At 45.8% G+C, this 11179-nt stretch overlaps 1 protein-coding gene across 2 annotated transcripts in view; it reads left to right on the top strand.

The window, feature by feature from the left end:
- The first annotated feature begins 2097 nt into the window (after positions 1-2097).
- SMARCA2 (SWI/SNF related BAF chromatin remodeling complex subunit ATPase 2) overlaps positions 2098-11179 on the top strand; it is a 382091-nt gene continuing 373009 nt past the window's right edge. Inside the window, exon 1 of one of the 2 annotated variants that reach the window (XM_075317706.1) lies at positions 2098-2507. The gene's annotated coding sequence lies outside the window, so the exon portion shown is untranslated. The other variant, XM_075317698.1, reaches the window with a different exon arrangement.

Below are 11179 nucleotides of genomic sequence, written 5' to 3'. Positions count from 1 at the left end.
AGTGCGAGTTGTTCAAACACTGAGCGTACTCGCGCACAGCAATATTCGCGTAAGTGATTTGCATACGTAAAGCACCCAAACTCTCAACTCAAACTGTTTTTTGGTTTTTTTTGTTGTAATGTCTGTGTTCAAAAAGTAAATGAAAGAAAATGAACATATTCACAGCAAGTTGTTAAGACATTATTCATTCTGTGTGGCATTCTCAAGCTAAGCTTTTTCAGGTAGATACTAAGTGGAATATACCTGAAAGAGATGTGTGCATATACAAGACAGATGAAGTCGAAGGGGTAGCAATGATCAGGCATTTTGAATTTGAACATGCAATCCTTCTGTTCTCCCTGGAGATAAGTCTGCGCCAGGGGTGTCTAACAGCATGTTACTTTCCGCTCCCCAAAACACATACACGATTGGCCAGTACAAAGTGTAGCTGTATGGGGGGTTTGGAGGAAGCAGCTGTCGGCCTTCAGGAATATTACATGCTACTTGCACATTAATGGTATGTTCATGTCCCTGATTTGCCCATAGCAAATGCAACAAGAATTTATTTGAAGATGTACAATTGTTGTTCTGCGGATCCACATATGGGTTAACCATTTTCAATGGAAATGCAAATCCACATGAGGATAATCCCTTGCTTTTCCGTGTGGAGGATGCAAGAAGAATGAACATACTCCTACTTGTTGCTGATTACTTCCTGTGTCTTGGACAAAAATCTGCCTGGGCTTTTTTGTGTGTGTGGTTTACATATATTTCTTTTGCGTACATTGGAGGTGTAATACTGTATTAGCAGCATTGATGATAATTTTGGTGCAAAATCCTTAAATAAAATTCTGAATGGGTAAATGAGACAATTGAATAAGGCTATGTGCGCACGTTGCGTAAATTCATGCAGTTACGCTGCGCTTTGTAGCGCAGCGTAACTGCATGCGTCCTGCGTCCCCTGCACAATCTATGGAGATTGTGCAGGGGCCGTGCGCACGTGGCATATTACAACGCAGCGCTTCGGCTACTGCCGAAGCGCTGCGTAAAAAGAAGTGACATGTCACTTCTTCCGTGCGCTTTGCCGGCAGCTCCTGCTCTGTCTATGGCAGGAGCTACAGGCAGAGCGCACGTTCTCGCCGGCACCATGCGCCTCAGAACGGAGCTTTTCAGCTGCGCTCTGAAGCGCACCTTTTACGGTGCTGGGCTAGTACGCAACGTGCGCACATACCCTAAGTCTATTTTCTGTGATCACTTAGGTCCCTTTCATACATCAGTTTTTTGCCATCAGTCACAATCTATTTTCTTGACGGATCTGTCGCAGATTATGGCTAAACTGATGCGACGGATCCGACTAGCTGGGGGCTAAATAATAATTGTAACATGCTCATTTAAAGAAAACCAAAACGGAATCCGTCGCCGGATTCTGTCATTTGACGGATGACGATGGATCCAGCGTCCATAGGCTTCCATTCTACCAAACGACGGACGGCGACGGATCTGTCGCTGTCCATTTTTTCGACGTACACAAAAAACTTTACTTTGGCCGTCGTCTCCGTCCGACAGACAAACATTTTTCGTTGGATGAAACGTGAGGCCATCCGTCGCAGATACAAGTCGATGAGAAAAAAAACGGATCCAGTGGCATCCGTCGTAAATACAAGTCGATGAGAATAAAAGGATCTAGTGGCATCAGTAGCCGAATCCGTTTTTTTTCAAAATTCGACTGTGACTGATGGCAAAAAAACGATGTGTGGAAGGGGCCTTATTGTACCAGCAATGCACATAACAAAGGTGTGTTGTCACCTCCACCCAGCCTCAGGTGGCACAAGCAGTGGTGGACAGCCGCTCAGATCTCTGAGCTGACCTCAGGGGGCGCTAGAGGGCACTGTCCTCAGGATTCTCCCCACACCCTGGATTTATTAGGAGGGCTGAAAATAAATACAATAGACACTAATGGCAGATGTTACTAATTCCGATGAGTTTTCCTTTTGTCAGTTTTGTATAAGGGTCTGGCTTGGCAGGAAGTCAGTGCAATGAGGCAGCATTGCTCATTGGTATGTATGATCATGCCAGCAGATCCCATCACACTAGACACCGGGAGCCTGCTGCTCTGGCAGGAGTTGTCGATGTGCAGGTGTTCGCAGCTCCCTGGTGCTGACAACTATGGAGGAGGTGTGGTGCTGGCACCCTGTGTACGGGGGAAGTGGCAGAGCACAGGAAAACTACAGACAGCAGGATTAAAAATAAAACCAAGAAGGAATTGGGAGGAGGAGGAGTTGGCAGAAGGATTGGGCAGGAGGGGAAGAGGCCATGATCCGGATAATGATCTCATGGCCCGGCTGCCAACGGGAGTTGCAGCCCCTATGAATGACGGCGCGTCTGCAGCAGTGACAGGCACTCACGGGGTGGTCAAAAGGTGGCAGTGACCAGTAACAAGGAGACATCCACGCTGTCACTCCTCCTCATCCTCCAGTGACATCTCCCTGCTAGAAGGACAGCACACAGCAGCTGGAGCCTGCCTGCCGGTAATCGCACGGATATTGCCCCTCTGCCCGGTGCCATCTGTGTTTGTGTGGCGTCCCCGACCTCAGCCGGCTTCTTCCTTTACTACGATGGTCCAGCTTCATCTTACTGCAGTGCACTGCTGTTAACCCTTTGTGGAGAGCGGCTGACTGGCTGGTAACACGGAGACGCATTGCTTTGAAGTTGGCTTGTGATTTCGGTGTGTATGGTGGTGAGGCATGGAGGGAGGGTGGATGATGGGTGCAGTGGAGACTGGGGCTGGAGACTGGGAAGATTGTACGCATATAGCTGGCACTGAAGTTTTCAGGGAGGAGACAATGAAGTTGTCAGATTGTTTCACTTCATTATTCTCATTATGAATAAGCATAGTACCAATGCCTCATATTACTACTAATGACTGTTTACTAACTCTGGTCACAGGGCAGATCTACAGGAATATGGCCATTATTCATCACATTAGTATCCACCTGGCTTATCTCTATCCATTCATCTATCTATCCTATTTTATCAGTGACCATTTCCTTCAGCTAGGGTTCTGCACACAACTAGCTCACCCATTGTGCCATTTTTACTTCATACTCCTGTGCCCATTTGTTCTGTAGTTGTAAAATGGATTTTGTCAAGAGGATTATATAGGATTATGCTAGTGTTTGAATCTATCAGGTTCTGTATATACAGTATATATCTATAATGGAAATGTATTTTCTCCAGGTTTGCTAGCCTGGTTGACACTGGCTGGTATTCTTCAGGGTGTCCAGAAAAGATCTGGTCTGCCCCTTGAGCTTTACTTTGTCTCCCAGTTCTGATCTTCAGTATCTACCTGAATAAAGCAGCGGTTGTAATGCCATGTAGCTTAGTAATAGTTACACTGAGCACAGCAATTGAAGAAACACAGTTGGAGACCTATTTCAATGCGGTCACATATACAAGGAACCAATTAAGGAGATTTATCGCACGAATGTTTTGGCAGCTCTATATCAGGATTCCAATACTGATTTTAATATTGCCTTTATTACAATGAAATGTTAGTGCAGTGTGTGGAGATATAAAGGCATAGTACTGTGGCAAATGTACCCGGACTAGTCCAGGAGGGCTGTCACTCATCCCTGCAGGTCGCTGGTATCACACCCGCAGCAGCATTATTGACTAATGACCAGGGAGAAGAGGGATCTTTTCTCATCCTTTCTGCACACACTGGATGGTCAATAAATGCTGTGGGCGTGATACTAGCAACCTGCAGGGATGAGTGACAGCGCTCCGGGACTAGTCCAGATAAATGCGCAATGGGTTTAGACATTATTTTACACACACTGTGTAAATCTTTTGACGAGATCCCAATAACATACAATACAGACCAAAGGTTTGGACACACCTCATTCAAAGAGTTTTCTTTATTTTTATGACTGAAAATTGTAGATTCACATTAAAGGCATCAAAACTATGAATTAAAACGTGGAATGAAATACTTTACAAAAAAGTGTGAAACAACTGAAAATATGTCTTATATTCTAGGTTCTTCAAAGTAGCCACCTTTTGCTTTGATTACTGCTTTGCACACTCTTGGCATTCTCTTGATGAGCTTCAAGAGGTAGTCACCGGAAATGGTTTTCACTTCACAGGTGTAGCCTGTCAGGTTTAATAAGTGGGATTTCTTGCCTTATAAGGCTATGTGTCCACGCTACGGAAAATGCTCAGATTTTGCCGTGGATTTCTCGCGGAAAAGCCGCGGTTTTCCCGAAAATCTGCAGCAGCGGCATTGCCCAGCCATTTCTATGGCTTTTTGGAAATGCTGCGGATTTTTCCGCGGCGGATTTGGTGCGGATTTTGATCCAGAAAAATTTGCAACATGTCAATTATTATTGCGGATTTTGATCCGGATTTTGGCTTCAGAATTGGGGGAAAAAAAAAAAACGCACCAAAATCCGCGGCAATTCCGCAGTAAATCCGCACCTTTGAAAAGGTGCGGATTTTGCAGGAAAGCCGCGGATTTTCATGCAGAAAAATCCGCACCAACATTCTACCGTGGACACATAGCCTAAATGGGGTTGGGACAATCAGTTGTGTTGTACAGAAGTCTGGTGGATACACAGCTGATAGTCCTACTGAATAGACTGTTAGAATTTGTATTATTGATTACATGATTATATATTATATGATTTCTTTTCCTGAGGAAGGAGACGGAGATGTCTCTGAAACGCGTAACTGTGAAATAAAGGAAAACTCTTTATCTCCAGCATCTGTGGTTTTTAGCGCGGCATTTAAAACCGGTTTTCTATTTGATTTATATGATAATTTGTATTATGGCAAGTAAAAAGCAGCTAAGTAAAGAAAAACGAGTGGCCATCATTACTTTAAGAAATGAAGGTCAGTCAGTCCGATAAATTGGGAAAACTTTAAAAGTGTCCCCAAATGCAGTAGCAAAAACCATCAAACGCTACAAAGAAACTGGCTCACATAAGGACCGCCCCAGGAAAGGAAGACCAAGAGTCACCTCTGCTGCGGAGGATAAGTTTATCCGAGTCACCAGCCTCAGAAATCGCAGCTTAACAGCAGCTCAGATTAGAGACCAGGTCAATGCCACACAGAGTTCTAGCAGCAGACACATCTCTAGAACAACTGTTAGGAGGAGACTTTGTGCAGCAGGCCTTCATGGTAAAATAGCTGCTAGGAAACCACTGCTAAGGACACGCAACAAGCAGAAGAGACATGTTTGGGCTAAATAACACAAGGAATGGACATTAGACCAGTGGAAATCTGTGCTTTGGTCTGATGAGTCCAAATTTGAGATCTTTGGCTCCAACCACCGTGTCTTTGTGCGACGCAGAAAAGGTGAACGGATGGACTCTACATGCCTGGTTCCCACCGTGAAGCATGGAGGAGGAGGTGTGATGGTGTGGGGGTGCTTTGCTGGTGACACTGTTGAAGATTTATTCAAAATTGAAAGCATACTGAACCAGCATGGCTACCACAGCATCCTGCAGCAGCATCCGGTTTGCGTTTAGTTGGACCATCATTTATTTTTCAACAGGACAATGACCCCAAACACACCACCAGGCTGTGTAAGGGCTATTTGACTAAGGCCTCTTCTCCACTAGCGTTTTTTTCCTGCAAATTCCCTCGCATTGAGAAACGGTTTGCAATCTTGCAAATGGTTTCTAATGAGGCTGTCTCCATTTCCCTGTTTTTCTCAGACGATACACGGGCTCTCCTTGAAATCGCAGCATGCTGCGGTTTGATGCGTTTCTCAGCTCTCTCACCCCCATGCAAGTCAGAATCCGGGTGGCATGCGCATGTCACACAGATCCTGACACTTGCATCCTGCGTCAGACTGGCTACCGGAGGAATCTCCTGTAAAACCAGTCCTGGCCGCTGTCCCCTGAGCTCCAGAGTGCAGCCTGAACAGCGAGCGCCAAGTGATTGATTCCCCGGCGATTGCTGGTCAGGTCAGCACAGCTGCAAACAGATCAGGCAGAACGCTGGAGCTCAGGTTACAGCTCTGGAGCTGAGTGCAGGTAACCGCGGCCAGGACTGGTTTTACAGGAGATTTCTCCCGTAGCCAGTCCTACACTGCTTACCTAAAAACTCACATAGAACTCGCATGACGCTCACATGTCATACGGATGCTATGTGAGGAAAAAAAACACACACCATACGCAGATCACACACAGATCACACGCAGGATACTCGACTCACATTTTGAGCCGAGTATCGCTGTGTTTTTTTACACGCCAGTGAAGAAGAGGCCTTAGAAGGAGAGTGATGGGGTGCTACGCCAGATGACCTGGCCTCTACAGTCTCCAGACCTGAACCCAATCGAGATGGCTTGAGGTGAGCTGGACCACAGAGTGAAGGCAAAATGGCCAACAAGTGCTAAGCATTCCTGGGAACTCCTTCAAGACTGTTGGAAGACCATTTCCGGTGGTTACCTTTTGAAGCTCATCAAGAGAATACCAAGAGTGCGCAAAGCAGTAATCAAAGCAAAAGGTGGCTACTTTGACGAACCTAGAATATAAGACATATCTTCAGTTGTTTCATACTTTTTTGTAAAGTATTTCATTCCACATGTTAATTCATAGTTTTGATGCCTTCAATGTGAATCTACAATTTTCAGAGTCATGAAAATAAAGAAAACTCTTGAATAAGAAGGTGTGTCCAAACTTTTGGTCTGTACTGTACATATTACAACTACAACACCCAATTACATACTTTTCTACGAAACCAATCTTTTATTACTGTAATAATCTAAAATCAGTAAAGCTATGGACATGCAAGTCTTCTGAGCAAGATCATCATTCCAAATGGTATACAGATTTAGTAGAACGTTGTTAAAAAGGCACTGTGAAAACAGATGCTTATTTGACGACAACATACTATTTCAAACCATCAATAGTAGATATTGTCTAACAGCCTCCAGTATCTGCAATTGGGAACAAAAAGCTTAGATAGGTTGGATTATCTTTTATTATTTCCTTTTTTTTCCTCTAGAACAAGGGTCCCCATCCTGTGGCTCAGGAGCCATATGTCGCTCGTGATGTGTGGCTCATGGCTATTTGCTATCTTGGTGCCTTAGAACCAAGTCTAGCAGATATGAAGAACAGGTCCCCAGAAGTAACGTTTGTGAGTAGCACCACACAGAAGTGCAGATCTGAATGCCATATACTAGCCTTGAAGGTTTAGAGATCATTTAAAATGAATCATTCACAAGGATTTAGCAATGTAAAGGAAAGGCATGGCGATAATGGTGCTGGTATCCTGATTAAACGGATACATTTGTTGAAGTAATTCGATCTATGGTTTTAATTTAATCAGCCTGAAGTTTTCTTCTAATCACAACTCCGTGCATGGGGACAAGACTGGGAGTAGGGTCTACTGCTCCTACATTTGCCTCCTGTGCATCTACCGTATGAGAAATCACTGATTATTCAGTGACATGCCTCCTTTTTTAAATTTTGCGCCACCGACGTCATTACAGTGGGCGATGCATGCCAGTCTTTAAAAAAAAAAAAAAAAAGGCATATGAAGTGCTGCATGCGCAGATAAAGATCTCTGCTCAATGATGTCTTCATTAAGACAAAATCTCCCTCTCTCATCATTCTCCTGCTGTGTTTGCGCTCTGACGTGTCAGCACAACAGAGCATGATGACGTCACTACTGCGCGCTGTGCTGAGATGTGCAGAGCGGCAGAAAAGTGATCATGCTGAGGAGACCGGAGCAGCGGGGGAATGAGAAGTATGTATTTAATCACGGTGGTCAGACAGCTAAGGGGGTGCATTAAACGATATGGGGGCTGTATACTACTACATGAGGGGGCATAATACTATATGGGGCTGCATAATACTATGTGTTGGAATATGGGGCTGCTTAATAATTTATGAGGGCTATATAATACTATATGGAAGCTGCATAATACTATATGGTGGAATATGCAGCTGTTTAATACTATATGGGGGTTGCATAGTACTATATGGGAGCGGCATAATACTATATTATGGAATATGGGGCTGCATACTGCTATATGGGGGCTGCATACTGCTATATGGTGGATTATGGGGCTGCTTAATACTACATGAGGGTGCATAATACTATATGGTGGCTGCATAATACTATATGGGGGCTAGATAATACTATATGTGGGCTGCATAATACTATATAATGGAATATGGGACTGCTTAATACAATATGGGGGCTACATAATACTATATAAGAGCTGCAAAATACTATATGGTGCAATATGGGGCTGCTTAATATTACATAAGGGTGCATAATACTATATGGGGGCTACATAATACTACATAGAAGCTGCAGAATACTATGTGGGAGCTGCAGAATACTATATGGGGCTTCATAATTCTATACGGGGGCTGCATAATACTACTTGGGGGCTGCATAATACAATATGGGGCTGCATAATACTATATGATGAAATATGCATAATACTATATGGGGCTGCATAATACGATATGGGGGCTACATAATACTATGATAGAATATGGGGCTGCATAATACTACATGAGGGCTGCATAATACGATATGGGGCTGCATAATACTATATGATGAAATATGGGGCTACATTATACTATATAGGGGCTGCATAACACTAAATGATGGAATATGGGGCTGTATAACACTATATGGAGGACTAAGGGGGCTTCATAACACTAATGAAGTAATATGAGGTGCTTCATTATATTATGTGGAGCAATATGGCGTGCATTATATTATATGGAGAAATATTGGGTGCATTATAATACATGGAGGACTATGTGGAGTGCATTAAACTATATGAAGGACTATGGGGAGTGTATTTTAAGATATGAATAAATATGCATTATAATATATGGAGGCCTATGGGGTTGCATTATAATATATGGAGGACTATGCGGAGTGCATTATACTATATGGAAGACTATGGGGAGATGCATTATAATAAATGGAGGACTATGGGCTTCATTAGACGATATGGAGGACTATGCGGGGCCCGTTATACTTTATGAAGGACTATGTTGGAGCATTATACTATATAGAGTACTATATGGGGCCCATTACTATATGGAGGACTATGTGTGGGCCATTATAGTATATGGAGCACTGTGTGGGCCATTATACTATATGGAAGGGTTTGTGGGGCCATTATATTATTTGGAGGGCTATGAGGGAGCCTTTATACTTTAGCTACAGTTATTTGAGAGCCATTATACTGTATGCAAGTGTTACGGGGGGACCGGCAGATTAGGACCAGGGGGTATATATCTTAATCGCCAGTCGGGGCCCACCGTGCTCCAGATGACAAAGGAGCTGCTGGCACCTGAGGGTTAGGCGGAGACTATAGAGCTGAATGGCTCTGAGATAACCCAGGAACTCTGGGAACCGGTCACGTGTGTTGGGACACGTCAGACCGGACGACAACCCGATTAGCGTTTTGGGGCACCTAGCACTACACCAACCACGTGTGCAGGAAACACGTCAGGCCAGGTGGTAACCAGGTAGCGTTGACCGGAAGACCGCCACGAAAGCGCCCTGTCGGCCACGTGTGTAGGACACGTCAGGCCGAGCGGTCCTCCGATTAGCATTTCTGGCCACCTCTCGCCTGGCCATGTGTGTGTAGGACACGTCAGGCCAGATGGGTACACCAGTAGCGTTGACCGAGAAGCCGAGGAGAATAAGGAACACCCTGTTAACTCCACAGGGGTCCTGGGGTACGCTGTCCGTGCGCGTAGGGGGCACAACCGGACAGGTGGCGCAGCACGTGCGTTGTCCGTGTGCGTAGGAGGCACAATCGGACAGGTGGCGCAGCAAGTGCGTTGTCCGTGTGCGTAGGAGGCACAATCGGACAGGAAGCACAGCAGCCGCAACCCAGTTAACGCTACTGGGCTGCTATAGCAAGACTGGAACGGCAGGAGGGAAGCACGGCGCCTGACCCTGATGTGCCGAGCCACGAATCTTGGCGTGACAGGCACCGTTCGCCTAACCCTACCTACCGCTTCCCAACATAGGCTTATGCCGCAATGAGGCTCTAACATGGAAGTGTGCTCTGACTGAGCAAATGTGAAGACTGCGCACCTCCATGTTGTCTCCAGCCCCTTTTATAACCTGGGTCCGCCTCAAACCCAGGGTGGAACCACCAAGGTCCAATAGCAGAGTGCCATGTCATCAGTGACGTCACACGCGACCTATCCGGAACCGCCACGTCATTGATGACCTCATGGCAGCCATGCCCCAAACACTTCACCAGTCATCGTCTGACGACCAATACTGAGGTGCCAGATCATAGGGGCGGGCCTCTGCGAGCCAGTCCGGAGTTGCCACGTCATCAGGACACCTGACACCCTCTGCCCTATCAGGGCCTGCCACCTCACGGACATGCTCAGTGAGGTCCTTACCGGACCTAGCCTCTGGTGCACTAAGTGGCTGAGCATGCCCAGTAGCCTGAGCAACAGGCTCAGAAAGCAGACTATCAGTTTGAGGATGCTCAGTTGGCACATCCCAGAACTTAGACACAGCACGAAGTCCAAGTACCTGTGCAAAGAGGCTGTTAGGGTTAATTGTGGGAGCATGCTCAGTAGCCTGAACTGAGGACTTAGTCTCAGACATAACACAATCAGGCTGAGCATGCTCACTAGGCAAAACACCGGGCTTAAACTCTGGCTGGGGTAAATCGGCGCACGCATGCGCACTAGCCGCCTCTCCACACTTAGACGTGGTGGATGGAACAGCCAACTGGATGACCCGAGGCATGGCCAAGAACGGCAGCCGGCGCCTGGGCGCAACAGGAACCGCAGCAGGCTGCTTGCGGCTATGGCGGCGCCGGTTCGTAACAGCAAGCATATATAAAGTGTGAAGGTTTGTGTGGGGTCTATCATACTGTGCAGAGTGCTGTGTGGGGGCTATTATACTATTTGGAGGGATAGTAAGGGCTATTATACTATATGTAGACCCATTATATTGCATGGAGGGCTGTGTGTGTGGGGGGGGTCACAGTTCGGGATGGATCTTATTGTGTCAGCCGAGAACAATATTTATTGCCAGGGTAGTTGAAGAGGGGGTACAGTAGGGTCATCATACTGTACCTGTGGAGGATACTGTAGAGGATACTGTGGAGGAATTTACTGTGGGGTATTATACAGTGTTTGTGGGGCCCTTTTGTTGGCATCATAATTAATGGATGCAACAGAAG

The sequence above is a fragment of the Anomaloglossus baeobatrachus genome, chromosome 1 (genome assembly GCF_048569485.1).
Source record: "Anomaloglossus baeobatrachus isolate aAnoBae1 chromosome 1, aAnoBae1.hap1, whole genome shotgun sequence".
NCBI lineage: Eukaryota > Metazoa > Chordata > Amphibia > Anura > Aromobatidae > Anomaloglossus > Anomaloglossus baeobatrachus.
The sequence above is the reverse complement of the archived record's forward strand: the minus strand, read 5'-3'. Positions and strand labels throughout refer to the sequence as shown.